We start from the raw sequence: 18,205 nt of genomic DNA, 5'->3' as shown, positions 1-18,205 counted from the left end.
ATTAAAATTATATTTATATTAGCCCCCTATACTTTTACTCAACACCCAGAAAACTCAACACCCAGAAAAGTTTTACAACAGACTTTGTACTAATATTTGCCTCTATGGAGGAAAAAAGTCACAAGACATTCATAGGTTTGATTCAGCACCATGGACAGAGATGAATGAAGTACCAGTATTTACCAGTTTGCTCTTTTTGGATCTACTTTGAAGATAAAATTGAGGCCCATTACATCAATACACTCGAGAGTTTACCCTTTTGATGTGCTATTGATATTATTCCCACAATTACCCATGTTCTCCCAGTTTGTATCCAGTCCCGGTCTGGGTTAAGCTGTCCCGGCTCTCTCTGAATTCCACAGACAGACAGATCATTTAATAACACTGAAACAGACAGAAGTGCAGGGGCATGGCTCTGGATTTACCCATGCATGTCTAATCAAGTACTGAGCCCGTGATTGAACATGGCTCCCCTACCTGGACCGCTCTAGTGCCTTCTGCTCTCCTCTGAGAGTTATTTGATATCACATATCCATATTAGCACAACTATATTTTGTATGTGGTTTATATTAATCCACAGTGAGGTTGTTCAAATAGAAATGTTAGCCTATATTTCTTCTTCCTGCATCTAACATCTGACCTATGCTGTAGACACGAAAACAAGGCTTGTAATGATCATCACTGTTTTATATGGTTATTGCCATGGCAACGATCGCCGGTGCCTCCTGTAGCCCATGCTTTGCCATATCATTCCAGCAAACTGACAAAGAGTGGTTTCCATGGTTACAGCTTTAGGGCACCATTGTGACTTCACAGCTGAAAGTGCTGGTTGTGTTTAATATCTGTAATACCTGCCTGAGTAAATGTTTGGACTCATGTTGTATTATTGCTTCTTTATTGTGCTGGCATTAAATGGCACTAACAACATTAAAGTAATGGGTTTGATTCCTATAGGGAAAACGCATACTGCTAAATGTGTAACTTGAATGCAAAAGTTGCTTTGGATAAAAGATTCTGCCAAATGCATACATGCTAATCTATAAATATTCCCGTAAATGTAAATCGACTAACACAAAAAGCGGAAACGACTAGGCTGAGTTTATTTTAGAAGAACTGAAGTTTGTTACCGTTAAAAAAGGTAGAGAAGGTTCAGTTTTCAGAGAGAGGTTGAAGTTTGTCTCTGGCTTTCTGGTCTCCTTCAGTAGAAATTTACAATAGGTTGTGGAAAGAGTCAAAGATCAGAGCCCAAATCTCACTTGAGCTGAACGGCCTTCAGAGAAAACCTGAACTGAATAAAGCTCACTTTGCTTGCTGTGCAGTAGAGTCGGGGGAAAAGTTGATGTGAGAGGAAGGAGGAGACTTGGATTGAGAGAAGAGGAGAAAGAGAGACAGAGTTAGTCGCAAAGAGAGTAAGAGTGATGGAAGGGAGATGGAGAAGGAGAGAGATGCAGAGAAAGAAAGGGAGGAGAGAAAATGTGAGCTGAATGTCAATGATGTCATTTTCCTTCCCCCAATCTTTATCCTCATTTTACCTCAAACTTTTTCGAATCATTTTCTGAATCAGAAATGTTTTCTTAGATAAGCATTTTATCGAAACTGTGAAAGATAATAACATTTGTATGTGTTTGATTCTATGTTTAAGTTGGTTTTATACGCCAGTGATTATTTTTTCCTTCTAAGGCATAAACCTAACCAAATGTTGTAAATACAAACAAACACATAAACAAACATCACGACTTAATCACTGAAAACTGACATAAAGGGATAATTCACCCCCAAAAAATTAAAATTCTCTTATCATTTAATTACCCTCACATCATTTGTGATTTGTGACCACAAAACCAGTCATAAGGGTCATTTTTATGAAATTTGTAAGATTTATATATCATCTGAATAAATTACATAGTGCAGATTTAAAGTTGTCCAAATGAAGTCCTTACCAATGCATATTATTAGTAATTAATAATACTTTTTTTTAATAGATTTACTCTAGGAAATATATTCATGGAAATTGATCTTTACTTAATATCCCAATGATTTTTGGCATAAAAGCAAAATCGAAAATTTGGACTCATACAATGTATTGTTGGCTATTGCCACAAATATACCTGTGCGCCTTATGACTGGTTTTGTGGTCCAGAGTCACATATCAAACCTGCATGACTTTCTTTATTCTGCAGAACACAAGTTATTATAAGTTAATTTGTTCAGTAGAAGAGAGAAAGTCATACAGGTTTGGAAGGGTATGAGTAGATGATGACTGAGTTTTCATTTGTTAGCAATCTATTTTAAGCTTTACTTTAAGATCACATGCAGAGTTCTTACTTCAAGGATATTTAAAGGGATAATTCAGTTGACAGACCCCATTGACTTCCATGGTATTTTATTCCTTCTATCGAAGTCAACATGGTCCATCAACTGTCTGGTTACCAACATTCTTCAAAATATCTTCTTTTTTGTTCACAGAAGGAAGAAACTCATACAGGTCTGGAACAACATGAGGGTGAGTAAATGATGACAACATTTTCACTTTTGGGTGAACTATCACTTTAAGGACTTGCTCCATCTCAGTGTGACTTTGTAGTTTATTTTGAGCATTTTTCTTTCTCTCACCAACAGCTTTCATTGTCTTAGCTCCTGCTCTATCTGCCAGGATCTCTGTCCCTATAAACCATAAGTGTTGCTAGATCCTAGTGAAAACAGCAGCTGCAGTAAGCTATTTGTGTTTTTCACTTTGATTTTCCCCTTAGTCACTAAAAAACATTCCAACTAAAACATAAAATAAACGAAAACTAATCTGTCAGTGGTTCTGATATACTACTCCTACTAGCAAATATTCCATTGAGCCACATCAGCTCATGTTTAAGTATCTGGGTCTGAATGAAATGTATAAAGAATCCCTCCACTAATACTTCACTCCATCTGCCAGCCCTTATGATGATATCCTCCCAAGAGGACCAACACAAATATGGGAGAGATGTATGTGTATTTACAATGTGGGCATTTCATATCTGACCGCAAACCCTCAATGTCTATCTGTCTTTCTCTGAAGGTGAACAAGTCAAGATAACTGACAGCCAACAACAGAAGGAAAAATCTGCATAGAGACAGAAAAGGGAAGAGTGCACACAATGAGAGAGAAATTACCTTTCTGACAATTTGAATCCTGAATCCCGAATCTCAAACCGGGCACAAGAATTGCATGGTAATCCCCACCACATGCTCACAGGAAACGCTAACAAATATTCAACAAATGAGTCAATTCAGGAATAAACACAAACACACACTGACATGTTCCTATAAAGCAATCATCTCTATAGTATAGGGGGGGGTCCAAAAATCTGAGACAATTTTTCTTGGATTTTTATTTGCATTGAAGACTGATTTGGGATATGCATAATATAATGAAAATGTTATATTAAATTAATTAACATTTAAATTCTCACTATTGGTATTAGACTTTTGTACCCCAATGTATATATCGAACATTATACAGGTCCTTCTCAAAAAATTAGCATATTGTGATAAAGTTCATTATTTTCCATAATGTAATGATAAACAATTAAACTTTCATATATTTTAGATTCATTGCACACCAACTGAAATATTTCAGATCTTTTATTGTTTTAATACTGATGATTTTGGAATACAGCTCATGAAAACCCTAAATTCCTACCTCAAAAAATTAGCATATTTCATCCGACCAATAAAAGAAAAGTGTTTTTAATACAAAAAACGTCAACTTTCAAATAATTATGTTCAGTTATGCACTCAATACTTTGTCGGGAATGCTTTTGCAGAAATGACTGCTTCAATGCGGCGTGGCATGGAGGCGATCAGCCTGTGGCACTGCTGAGGTGTTATGGAGGACCAGGATGCTTCGATATCGGCCTTAAGCTCATCTAGAGTGTTGGGTCTTGTGTCACAGATTCTCTATGGGGTTCAGGTCAGGAGATGGCACCCCAGACCATCACTGACTGTGGGTACTTGACACTGGACTTCAGGCATTTTGGCATTTCCTTCTCCCAGTCTTCCTCCAGACTCTAGCACCTTGATTTCCGAATGACATGCAAAATTGCTTTCATCCGAAAAAAGTACTTTGGACCACTGAGCAACAGTCCAGTGCTGCTTCTCTGTAGCCCAAAAGTGTCTTGACCTGGGGAATGCGGCACCTGTAGCCCATTTCCTGCACACGCCTGTGCACGGTGGCTCTGGATGTTTCTACTCCAGACTCAGTCCACTGCTTCCGCAGGTCCCTCAAGGTCTGGAATCGGTCCTTCTCCACAATCTTCCTCAGGGTCTGGTAACCTCTTCTCGTTGTGCAGCGTTTTTTGCCACACTTTTTCCTTCCCGCAGACTTCCCACTGAGGTGCCTTGATACAGCACTCTGGCAACAGGCCTATTCGTTCAGAAATTTCTTTCTGTGTCTTACCCTCTTATTTGAGGGTGTCAATGATGGCCTTCTGGACAGGGTCAGGTCGACAGTCTTACCCATGATTGCAGTTTTGAGTAATCAACCAGGCTGGGAGTTTTTAAAAGCCTCAGGAATCTTTTGCAGGTGTTTAGAGTTAGTTAGTTGATTCAGATGATTAGGTTAATAGCTTGTTTAGAGAACCTTTTCATGATATTCTAATTTTTTGAGATAGGAATTTGGGGTTTTCATGAGCTGTATGCCAAAATCATCCATATTAAAACAATAAAAGACCTGAAATATTTCAGTTGGTGTGCAATAAATCTAAAATATATGAAAGTTTAATTTGTATCATTACATTATGGAAAATAATGAACTTAATCACAATATGCAATTTTTTTGAGAAGGACCTATATATCCATTTATATTATTTTACAGCCACTGAATTTTTTGATGTATGGTCAGAATTATTGTCACCCTTTGGTAAATATGAACAAAGAAGGTGCATGGTTAATCCTTTTGATCTTTTATTCCAAAAATTCAGAAAATTCTAACCTTTATTTGAAGTAAAAAATTGAAAACGTGGGGGAATCTCTTTATGAAATAAGTGCTTTTCTCTAAAACATGTTCAAAGGGATAAACAATGAATTGATTTTTTTATGCTTCTGTTTTCCTAACACATGTTGAATTGAACAATGGGTGCAATTATACCCACTCACAGTAATAGTACATTCATCTTCTCTTTCTGTACACTAAAAGGCAGACTTATGTTCCCAATATTTGTTTTCCTGGCTTGCAGCTTAAAGCACATGACAACAGAGGAACAATTTAAAAAAGTGCAGTAAACATTATTTATAACAACAGTCGCATGCACTTTCACTGGCCTGGCAGTTAGATTGAGTTCAGTGGAAGCAAAATGGCAATGAGAGAGAGAGAGAGAGAGAGAGAGAGAGAGAGAGAGAGAGAGAGAGAGAGAGAGAGAGAGAGAGAGAGAGAGAGAGAGAGAGAGAGAGAGAGAGAGAGAGAGAGAGAGAGAGAGAGAGAGAGAGAGAGAGAGAGAGAGACAGAGACAGAGACAGAGACAGAGACAGAGAGAGAGAGAGAGAGAGAGAGAGACATCTGTTTTAGCAGCACTGGGAAAACTGGACCAATGACCCAAGGAGTGTCTTTATCTTCTCTGGACTTCTCTCTTTTCTTAATTACAGTCTATAAGAAGATAGCTTAGATAATTAAAAAAAATACATGGTCAAAAGTATGTGGACGCCTGAACACCAAATCCCTATGTGCTACTTCAACATTTAATGTCAAAAGAACGGGGAATTTATAGGGATTTTGTCCTCCTTTTCTTTGGAGTTTAAATTAACCCCAAACTTGTTAATTAGAAGAGGTGACCACATTCATTTGGCTCATTGGTGCAAATTTGAGGGCTGTCAATCAAATGTAAAATTTAATTAAAAAATAAATTATTTATAAAATAAAATAAAATAAAATAATAATAAAAATAAATTATTTACATAAATGTAGACTTAAGTATACGCAAATTAATCAATGTCAATATTTTAATATTTTTCGTTGTTAATTCACAAAAACATGCATAAACATTTTACCGAATTTGCAATTTGTAATGACGGCAATGTATTTTTTATTTTTTTTACTTTTTATATATATATATATATACATATATATATATATATATATATATATATATATATATATATATATATATATATATATATAAAAAGTAAAAAAAAAAAAATACATTGCACATACTGCAAATATATAATTGCACATACTGCACTAAATAATAAACATGCACTCTCAAGGTCTGTTCACACCAAGGATTATAACTATAACAATAAAGAATATATATATATTTTAAATCTTTCTAAATAGCCTATAAAGGATTAGTCCACACCACAATAACACAGAGAAACAATATGAAATCACTTTCAGAATTTTTTTTTCCCAGCTGATGAACAATAAAAACACTTTGTTCTTGCCTGGTGTGAACAGGCCTTTAGAAAGGATGTGTTAAAACTATAGACTGTAAAAAAATGATAAAATAGAATCAAACTCAAACTTGTTAAATGTCAGCGCTTGTTGATCATTTTGGCACATTCACTGTGGTGGTTTTTATCTCAGTGGTTTCACAGACAAGGCAAAGCCCGGCCGAAACACATCAAACTAGCCAACATCGGGCTGTTTTTTATCTTAAAATATGTCAGTGCCATTTTTTTTGTCTCAAGATGGACACGAGTAATGTTTTTTTAACATTTATAAAGGCTATAATAAATATAAAGGCGTAATCCTGGCTTAATCTAAACCCTGTCTGTGAAACCAGGTCTTAATGTGCCAGGACCTGTAACAATAACATTTGTAAACCTGTAATATTAACACATTATGGCTGTCCTTGGCTACACAGGTCATGTTGGATGCTGTGAAAAAATTGACAGGTTGAGTTAATTTTAAAGCTGAACATAACTATGTGTAAAACAGCCGAATTCTTCCAACACAGTTTTATTTAAAATACACATAATTTGTGTAACTTTTCTACACGTTTTCTACACTCCCATTCTAAGCAATTTGCCTTCCTGTAGCGAGTGAGCATAACATTCAAATTGCCCTAAGCTCATTTGGTGGCTGCAGAATTATAAACGTTATCTAATTTGAATGAGTCAATCTCCAGCTCATTGAGACAGCTGATGTTCTTGTTTAATGTGCAACAAAGAATGAGCAGGGAGCATGAAAAGGTAATACACTGTCCCAGGAGGGGCCGGAAATCCGGGTCCATTAAGAGAAAGCAATTAATGATTAATTAGTTAATAAGCAAGATAACAGTCACTGCGTGGTTGTATGGGATATTGCAAATTATGTACCATTTAGTTTATTGCATAGGGACGAAGACTGAGTGTGTAGCCATTCAGGTTGGGATACAATAAGAAAGACCGCAATAAGCCATTTATCACTGTAATTCAGTTTCTATCCAGACCCTTTAAGTCAGGCTAATAATTCACTGTCTTATTGTCCTATGATTAATTCAGGTTTGTTTAGAGGAGAGCATACCCAAAGGGACCGTCTGAGTGAGTCGATGAACATAAAGAGGGAAAGCGAGAGGATGGATGGATGAAAAGATGGATGTTGCGTGGAAGAGCTCTAGGGCTTTGACATTGCTGTTATATGATCCCAATCCAGCCAGAAGCACATACAAAGAGGTAGTTCACACACAAATGACATAATTTACTGAAACCTCCAAGCCTTCTGAAGTCATATGATAACATTATGTAATGAGAAGACGTCGTAACATAATTTTATCACTGATAAACTTGGTCTTCCTGGTCCCAAAATTATGACAGAATTAACAAACCCTTTAATTCTCAACCAGTGACCGTTTTTCTTATGCATAATGGCACAAACACTGGTGAATGTGCTAGTGAATATATTTAGGGTTCTTATTGGCTGAAAGTTAAATATGTAAATTATCAAACTATGTTGTTTCATCACACCCACCTATACACAAATTCACAAAACCAATAACAAACTATTTGAAGCATACTTTTATACATATTGTGTCTGTCGCTTCTGCATTAGTCACCATTAGTTCAAACTGTCAATTTAATGGAGAAAAACTACAACTGAAGCAGAGAGAGAGAGTGAGAGAGAGATCTATTCTTACACAATGACTCAGCACATCCAGTCTTACACACATACACACTGACACACTGTGTTTGTACATTACAATTTCTCTGTCTTTGTATGTTTTTGTCCGTCTCTTGGAAAGGTTTGGGTGTCAGGTTTGTGAGAATTGCTCTAAAAGCATTTTAGGGTGCTCATAATCGGTGCATCATTATCTCTGTATTAGCTTGTGCAATTTACTACCACAGAGAAAAAAGAAAAAATAAGAAATAGTCACATAGTGAGAAATAAAGTCGCCATTACAAGATATAAAGATGCAATTGTTAGATATAAAGTCAATCACAAGTAATAAAGTTGCAAAAACATTACTAATAAAGTCACACTATGAGATATAAAGTAACAATTATTAAGTTACAATGTTATAAAGTCATAATTGTGAAAGAAATTGTAAGGGCGAGAAATAAAGATACAGTGTGAAATATAGGCACAATTACGAGACCTAAAATAAAAGATATAGGTGCATTGTGAGATATAAACATACAATCTAATGAGGCATAACATTATTCACATAACATAAAGTAAATAACACTGCTTATCTCGTCATCACAGCACCTGTTAGTGGGTGGGATATATTAGGCAACAAGTGAACATTTTGTCCTCAAAGTTAATGTGTTGAGGAAGCAGGGAAAAAATGGGCTATTGTAAGGATTTCAGCGAATTTGACAAGGGCCAAATTGTGATGGCTAGACGACTGGGTCTTGTGGGCTGTTCCTGGTTTGCAGTAGTCAGTATCTATCAAAAGTGGTCCAAGGAAGGAACAGTGGTGAACCGCTGACAGGGTCATGGGTGGCCAAGGCTCATTGATGCACGTGGGAAGCGAAGGCTGGCCCATGTGGTCCGATCAAACAGACGAGCTACTGTTTCTTAAATTGCTCAAGAAGTTAATGCTGGTTCTGATATACAGGTGTCAGAATACACAGAGCATCACAGTATGTTGTGTATGAAGCTGCATAGCTGCAGACTAGTCAGGGTGCCCATGCTGACCCCTGACCCCTGTCCAAAGTGCCAACAGTGGGCACATGAGCATCAGAACTGGACCACGGATCAATGAAAGAAGGGGGCCTGGTCTGATGGATCATGATTTCTTTTACATCCTGTGGATGGCCTGGTGCATGTCGCTTACCGGGGGAACACATGGCAGCAGAATGCACTATGGGAAGAAGGCAAGCCGGCAGAGGCAGTGTGATACTTTGGGCAATGTCCTGTTGGGAAACCTTGAGCCCTGCCATCCACGTGGATGTTACTTTGACACGTACCACCTACCTAAGCATTGTAGCAGACCATGTACAGCCTTGAAATCTCATGAAATCTGTATTCTTTGGGGGCTGTGGCTCTTTAGCAGGATAATGTGCCCTGCCACAAAGCAAAAATGTTTCAGGAATGATTTGAGGAGCACAACAACAAGTTTGAGGAGTTGACTTGGCCTCCAAATTCCCCAGATCTCAATCCAATCAAGCATCTGTGAGATGTGCTGAACAAACAAGTCCGATCCATGGAGGCCTCACCTCACAACTTACAGGACTTAAAGGATCTGCTGTTAACATCTTGGTGCCAGATACCACAGCACACCTTCAGGGGTCTAGTGTAGTCCATGCCATGACGGGTCAGGGCTGTTTTGGCAGCAAAAGGGAACTAACACAATATTAGGTCATAACATTATGCTTGACTGGTGTATATAACAATATAGGCCTATAAAATAAAAAATGTTATTGCATCTTTTTGTCTCGCTGTGTGATTCACTGGGAAATATAAAGTCGCAATTACCTTTTTATTTTTATTTTTTATCTGAATCAGAAACAGGCTTCCATACAAATTGCTTCGCTAATAATATCACTATTGGAGTCTAAATTGTTTGTGTATGTGTTCATTTATAAAATTGATTATCTAGACAGATCCCATTCACATTGTTTACTTTACTGCATTAATGTACAGTTCTGTTGCATTAGTATTTTTTAAAAGATGCAGCACCGGCTTTTCTGGCTCAGTTAAATGTATAAACCTCTAAACCTGACATAATCCAGATAAATCATTAGTCATTAGTATTTCTCTGCATGAAAATAACTGTGGTTTGGAGAGTCTGGCACACTACAGTACTGCTACATGTAAAAGAAAGAAAAAGATACAGAGAGATGGTCTTCTGTTGTGCCTCTTCTTTCAAGTGAGTGGGCACGCTCGGCCCCATCGCCCACCGCCTGCCACGTTATTTCACACCATCCGCACACACTGCCAAGGCTGAGGTCACCAGGCTTTTCATTTAAAATTCCTGTGCGTCGTCACACCAGTGGATGTCTTTGTGGGTCTGTGTGTAGGTGTTTGATTCTATGGAACAGTGTGACTCATGCGCTTTCATAGAAGCTTCTACTTGCCTCATAGCTCAGCTCTGCCTTCAAAATACACGATAATCAAGATCTCAAGGCTTTCTGCCACTGACAATGCTCAAAAGCACAGACAAAGCACAGCGAACAACAACAAGAACAAATTGAACTTGGTTATGGATGTTGAGTTTGATGAATTTTAGTCTGAATCTTAAAGATATTTGTGAAGCTTGTGATAAGATTCAGCAGATAAAAGGCGAACTGGGAGAAAGTAAATGACTGAGGCTTAAAATTTAACCTTTAAATTATTTTCTTCTAAGATGGACGAAGGCTGTTGCAGCAACAATTGTTTCAGAAGATCTATCTGTCTGTATAGGTCTCTTTAATATCATACTTGTTTCTGTAGATAACTTTTAGATTTGATTGAGTAATAAGAGAAATTGAGAACAAATGGAGATGATTCCATTTAGATTAGCCAATTTCAAGTCAAACAATGAAACAAAAACAATATGATCTATGAATATCTGTAACTTTCACTATATATATCTACACTGTGACGTACTTAAAATGGAAGTGGAAGAATAAATTTAGACAGTATACAGTTAATCACACTTATTGACATAATTTAATTTACATTAAAAAACTAAACCAAAATGTCAAAAGTAAAAACAGTGAATAATATAATAATTTTTATTTCTTCAAAGAAATCTGAAAATTATGGATTGTATTCTTTATGGAAATATTTCTGTATGGCTTGTTAATGTAACTGAAAAAAAAAAAAAAAAGGTAATTGCAAGTTTGGCTATATCAAGTAAATCTGAGAAAAGACGTCAGAATTTTAAAATGAAAAGTTGCAATTACCTTTTTTATCTTGCAATTCTGAAAATTATTTTTATTTTGTATTGTAATTATTTCTATTTTTAATTGGACTTGTACAACTTGCAATTCTAACTTTTTTCTTGCAATTATGACTTTTTTCTCACAATTGCGAGTTGATATCTCACAATTTAGTAAAAAAAACGTAATTGTGAGACAAAAAGTCACAATTAACACAAATAACAATTAAAGCTGCAGTCCGTAGTTTTTCCTCTTTGTCACCATCTCTGTTCGAAAACTGCAATTGCAGTTATTCGCAGAATTATCAACTTTACGTGAGGTGTGCCCAATGTTTTGAGGAGAATGTGCAGCTACCTGGAGAAGCTGTCAGTCACCGTGCCGGTGTGGATACTGTCATTCACAATCACATACTTTACTGTTTGAAAGTATGACCGACATAAGAGTGTCACCTGAACAAGTAAGTAGCTAACATCCACTTTTGTTCTGACCAACTAAGGAGAAAAAAGCATTGCAATACATCGCGATAATAATTTATCATATCACGTCAAACTGCAAATTATACTTTTTCAAATTGTCAATGTTATCAGGATTGCGTGACTACATTTAATGTGAATTAAGGGCTACCTGTAATACAGTTTCCATTTCTGTGCAGTCTAATTTCTAATCGTCATATACCAACACATTAATGTGGAGTAGAGGTGAAGCTCTCTCTCATAGCAAGCACAAAATAACTATTGTTACCATAATGCACATAGCAAAACGAGAAAGGCACATCAAAGAACACAACTTAACTGCATGAATTAAGCGAACAGGTATGCTACTGTTACATAGCCTAATTCAACCATTGAAATGTCTTACCTGTCCAGCTGAAAAAAACCTTCAAAACACGGAGGTTCACGCCACCTTTAATTATCCTTGTTTTGGCATCGCCCTGTTGAAGTCTCTTTTTTTTCACTCCGAAGTCCGAAGACTTTTGCATTTTACAACGGATGAATCTCCAGTTGTCACTGGTGACTGTCGTTTGAACCTTTCTGGATCTGCCATCAAATTGATAAGTTTAATTATATCAAGTGCTGTGAGAAAAGCTTTTTTCCAACATCCTCACATGCGATAGCCTGCTAACCGGGACACCTTCTTTATGTGTACAGAGGTGACGTAATGAAGCAAACATATGGTTGAATTTCCCGCGGAAATCCACCAGTACCACTGGAATTAAAAAACATTATTACAAGCTTACTGCTGTAAATCGAGCTACGGTAAGCAGATAGTTTTGAACACTGGCTGGTTATGTACTTGCTCAAAAATTTATTTTGGATCATTTTTAACCCAAAAAAGTTACAGACTGCAGCTTTAGCTAAATTTTATTAACTAACTTTATTTAGCTAAAAAATATTCCATGGTGGAAACAAGCTTCCATAGGAAAGAAATATCTGAGACCAAGTTAAAGCTGCACTATGTAATTTTTCCATCCGCTAGAGGGTGCCTATTCAAAACATAGGCGTAGCTTGATGACGCCAAGTTTGAGCACAGAATCTTGGGACATGCGGTCTTCACCTCACAGCCGGTGGAAAAGCATCGGGCTAGGATTTGGGCAGAAATCATGTTCATGGGTGCGGTAATTAACATTACTGTAGTATGAAGCAAGGCCGCTGGAGCGATTGTTTCGCAACACATGGCTCGCGAGCAGCAGGACTTTTATTATGACGGGACACAGTCGCCAGCACTATTTTGGAGGCTGCTGTGAAACTTTTTGCACACTGCTAAGAGTAAAGCATTTCTGCCAAATTGCTGAAAACCGAGGGTAACACAGATATGACGCAATTGACAGGCGAATCCCTCAGACGACCCAGCTCCTTCGTTAAAAGAGCAATTTTCTCACAATTTACAAATAGTTGGAAACATTTGGGATATTGTAAGAACTCAGCTGAACAAAATATATTACACTGTCCTGGTGGTTTTTGGATATTTTACGGCAAAAATACTACATAGTTCACCTTTAATATTTCAATGAATCCTTCAGTTTTTGATCCATACAATGTTCTTCTGTGAGCCTGAACCTGAAGCCGATCCACACAAACACACAGCACAGAAGCCATCATGGCATCAAGTCATTAAAAGTTAGACAGCTAATTATTGAATTAGGCGTTCCAGTTTATTACTCGCTGTTGTGATTGTGTTTTGTACTTTTTGGGGACACAGTGAGCAATCAGTCTTGTTAACATGATCAACAGTTTCACGTCTTAACAAGTGTGCCTGTGAGCACCGTGTTTGTAGTGTGTGCAGCAATTGTGTAATGGAGGGTGGGCGTACGGCCACTGAGAGGAGAAAAACGCCTCATTATCGCAGCTAATGGGGAGGCCTCCTAACACGAGCCCTTCGTGGGGGACCGGACATGGTCACCACAGCAACAATCACCACAGCAACCACCAACACAACTCTCATATATATTTCTACCAGCTGCATTGAACCACTGACACCCTTATGATCCTAATATTAATACTCACACTTTATAGACCCCACATGAAAGAAAAATCTGTGTCAGATTTGCAATTAAAAGTCTGAAATATCAAACATTTCTCATCAAATATTTATAATTATATTTCCTGCATGTCTCTTTTGTGACTGTTTTTTCTCTCTCAAGGATTTTAAAGAGAAAGATCTTACTGAGAACTCAGTATAACTGAGTATCATGAGCTATATCAGTGAAACCTCTGAACGATAACGTTTTATTTTGGGGACGGCAATGAAAAGGGCAGTGAAAGATGAAGGAAATGTGGACAGGTTAGGAGATGAGATTATCCTGTCTTAGAGATTCTTGTCACGCTCCCTGTCAAATCAGATTGGAACAAATCACTCAAAAGAAAATCATATTTTCCAGCTTGTTACCGTGACGATGCTGCCTGAATCAAAAGTTTCAGCCGATGCATTCTCCCATCAATCACCTCTCTGTAATCTTTACCACCTGTCGCTACATATACAAGCTCTACATATTGTTCCAAGTGTATACAGTTAAAGCACTTTTGGTCAGACTTCTTCTGAAGTTACCAGTGACAGTTTTAAAAATCTGCCAAGTAATGCAATATGATTTATATAGCCTAATCCACACCATCTCCATTTATACAAGTGAATATATCAGGTTCAGTCTGTCTATTTCTGCCAAGGTGACATAATTTGGTTTGAATTTCTTCATGTACAGTAGCTTTTTTCATGTTTCTGGGTTCCTTTTTGGGTCTTTCTTCTACTCTAGGCACTTTTCACACCCATGTGTTAATTTAATCTGTCTGCCAGTGTACAAAAGAGTGTCACAACATATTTATGCAAGTTCCCCCCTAAATGTAATGCACTTTCCCACCACAGTGTAATTTCTATCTCATCTTAAATTATGTATTGTGGTAGGAATAAGAGTGAAGGAATTGAAATTGAATAAAAAAGGATTAAAATGTCTGACTCATGTCGCGCTGGGGGTAATTTATTAGATAAGATTGTATGTATCCTTTAAATTGGCTAAAGGTGTAGAATTCAAAAACCTGTGAACTTCAGCCAGCAACTTAATGCTCGTGCTTGTAACATACAAGAGACTGAACGCAATTCAAGGTCCTAATATACTTCTGGTTATTTTCTCGTTTTAAAATGACTGGTATTAGCCTATAGCTTGATTATAAAGTACAGTTGGACTATAGACTAAATCTGACTATGTGTGACTATAGCTTTTCTTTCATGATGCATTACAGTAAAGAACGGCTCTTTTGGCATTATCCTGTACATTTTATAAGCATTCGTTTCACGTGTCATTGAATGGATGAATAGCTCCAGCAACACAAACGTCACATGCTTTTAATTTTCCTGGCAAAAACACAGTCCACATAAAAATATTAAGCTGAGCTGATATTAAGGCTGAGCTCTGAGACAAGAGCAGACACAGGTCTGAGCTCTGGGACAAGAACCTTTACTGAACTCTAGTCAGGGGCTAAAGCAGACACTCGATTATGGTCAGGTGCTGGAACCGACACTGGGCTGTGGCCAGTGGTTGGACCTGTAGAGGACCGTTTTTTCTTCCTATGCCGCCTCCTCTGGACTGAGGTTTTATTAGTCTCTGGACATGTTACAAACTCGGGAGCAGGCTCATGGGTGGAAGCAGATTCTGGAACGGGAATGGATTTAGAACTGCACTTCAGGACTTGAACAGGCTTGTGACAGTACCCTGGGGCTGGTGCATCACTCTCACTGGAAAGGACTGGTGAATCTCTCTCACTGGAAAGGACTGGTGAATCTCTCTCACTGGAACAGACTGGTGAATCTCTCTCAATGGAACGGACTGGTGAATCTCTCTCACTGAAACGGACTGGTGAATCGCAATCTCACTGGAACTGACTGGTGAATCGCTCTCACTGGAACGGACTGGTGAATCGCAATCTCACTGGAACGGACTGGTGAATCGCAATCTCACTGGAACGGACTGGTGAATCGCAATCTCACTGGAACGGACTGGTGAATCGCAATCTCACTGGAACGGACTGGTGAATCGCAATCTCACTGGAACGGACTGGTGAATCGCTCTCACTGGAACGGACTGGTGAATCTCTCTCACTGGAACAGACTGGTGAATCTATCTCACTGGAACGGACTGGTGAATCGCAATCTCACTGGAACGGACTGGTGAATCGCAATCTCACTGGAACGGACTGGTGAATCGCTCTCACTGGAACGAACTGGTGAATCTCTCTCACTGGAACAGACTGGTGAATCTCTCTCACTGGAACAGACTGGTGAATCTTTCACTGGAACAGACTGGTGAATCTCTCTCACTGGAACAGACTGGTGAATCTCTCTCACTGGAACAGACTGGTGAATCGCTCTCACTGGAACGGACTGGTGAATCGCTCTCACTGGAACAGACTGGTGAATCTCTCACTGGAACGGACTGGTGATGCTTTCTCACTGGAACAGACTGGTGAATCTCTCACTGAAACGGACTGGTGAATCTCTCACTGGAATGGACTGGTGAATCGCTCTCCCTGGAACGGACTGGTGAATCACTCTCACTGAAACGGACTGGTGAATCGCTCTCACTAGAACAGACTGGTGAATCTCTCTCACTGGAACAGACTGGTGAATCTCTCTCACTGGAACGGACTGGTGAATCTCTCTCACTGAAACGGACTGGTCAATCTCTCTCACTGGAACAGACTGGTGAATCGCTCTCACTGGAACAGACTGGTGAATCGCTCTCACTGGAACGGACTGGTGAATCGCTCTCACTGGAACAGACTGGTGAATCTCTCACTGGAACGGACTGGTGATTCTCTCTCACTGGAACAGACCGGTGAATCGCTCTCACTAGAACAGACTGGTGAATCTCTCTCACTGGAACAGACTGGTGAATCTCTCTGACTGGAACAGACTGGTGAATCGCTCTCTATGGAACGGACTGGTGAATCGCTCTCACTGGAACGGACTGGTGAATCTCTCTCACTGGAACGGACTGGTGAATCTCTCTCACTGAAACAGACTGGTGTATCTCTCACTGGAACAGACTGGTGAATCGCTCTCACTGGAACAGACTGGTGAATCGCTCTCACTGGAAAAGACTGGTGAATCTCTCACTGGAACGGACTGGTGATGCTCTCTCACTGGAACAGACTGGTGAATCTCTCTCACTGAAACGGACTGGTGAATCTCTCTCACTGGAACGGACTGGTGAATCTCTCACTGGAACAGACTGGTGAATCGCTCTCACTGAAACGGACTGGTGAATCGCTATCACTAGAACAGACTGGTGAATCTCTCTCACTGGAACAGACTGGTGAATCTCTCTCACTGGAACGGACTGGTGAATCTCTCTCACTGAAATGGACTGGTGAATCTCTCACTGGAACAGACTGGTGAATCGCTCTCACTGGAACAGACTGGTGAATCTCTCTCACTGGAACAAACTGGTGAATCGCTCTCACTGAAACGGACTGGTGAATCTCTCTCACTACAACAGACTGGTGAATCTCTCTCACTGGAACAGACTGGTGAATCTCTTTCACTGGAACAGACTGGTGAATCGCTCTCACTGAAACAGACTGGCGAATCGCTCTCACTGGAACAGACTGGTGAATCGCTCTCACTGGAACAGACTGGTGAATCGCTCTCACTGAAACAGACTGGCGAATCTCTCTCACTGGAACAGATTTAGAAGTGGATTCTAGATGTAGGGATTTGAGAGGAGAAGATTTCATCTGGACTTTCCAGACGGGAATAACCGCAGGATCCACCACTTTCATTCCATGGCCATCGCTGTTTGATACCATCTTCTGGGCTTGAGGGAAAAGAGTTGATTCTGGCTTGGCAGTCATGATGAATGGAGACTTTAGTGCTCGTATGAGTTAAGATTGAACTGCCATCTTCAGTTCAATCTCGCTAACAGTGAGGGAAGAACCACTTCGCCACAGCACCCAGTATAAATAATGCTTCAGTGTGAGGGTTGAATTACCTGGTGGAATCAGTTGCGCAAGGTGATGGTCTAATCCAACCCACAACAAATCTATGAGATCTTGGTCATTCCAGGTTACTAAATGGAAATGTTGTACACAATGCTCCACATACATATTTAAACTGCAACCAGTCTAATCAAGAATCATCCACAGATTTGGTCTCAAATGACCAGTCCATACTGGGAGCTAAAGGCCCTTATAATTTGATGAGTTTAATTTTATAATTAATTTTATAATTTTAATGAGTTCCTTATAATTGGTCTGGTCTTCTGTCACTGAACAGAAGACAACACAGGTATAAGTGAAACACAACAGTATGTTTATTTGCAGGACTGAATACATGCAGCTGGAGTGGGTAATATCATGTGAGAGATTAAACAGTTTGGTTTGAAAAGACTTACGGTAACATTACTGTAACTGTTCTGTCTTTTGTTTGCGATCTTTAGAATCATAGGATGAGGGCAACAGAT

The 18,205-nt window shown here is 38.9% G+C and overlaps 1 long non-coding RNA gene across 1 annotated transcript; it reads left to right on the top strand.

Annotated features, from left to right (window-relative positions):
- Window positions 1–2,487: 2,487 nt before the first annotated feature.
- LOC137063852 (uncharacterized) lies at window positions 2,488–7,629 on the top strand. The gene is made up of 3 exons (XR_010901443.1): window positions 2,488–2,503; window positions 3,053–3,205; window positions 7,453–7,629. It is a non-coding gene; the product is annotated as an uncharacterized lncRNA (long non-coding RNA).
- The last annotated feature ends 10,576 nt before the right edge of the window (window positions 7,630–18,205 follow it).

This window comes from Pseudorasbora parva, chromosome 24 (genome assembly GCF_024679245.1).
Source record: "Pseudorasbora parva isolate DD20220531a chromosome 24, ASM2467924v1, whole genome shotgun sequence".
NCBI classification, from domain to species: domain Eukaryota; kingdom Metazoa; phylum Chordata; class Actinopteri; order Cypriniformes; family Gobionidae; genus Pseudorasbora; species Pseudorasbora parva.
This window is presented reverse-complemented; position numbering and strand designations above follow the sequence as displayed.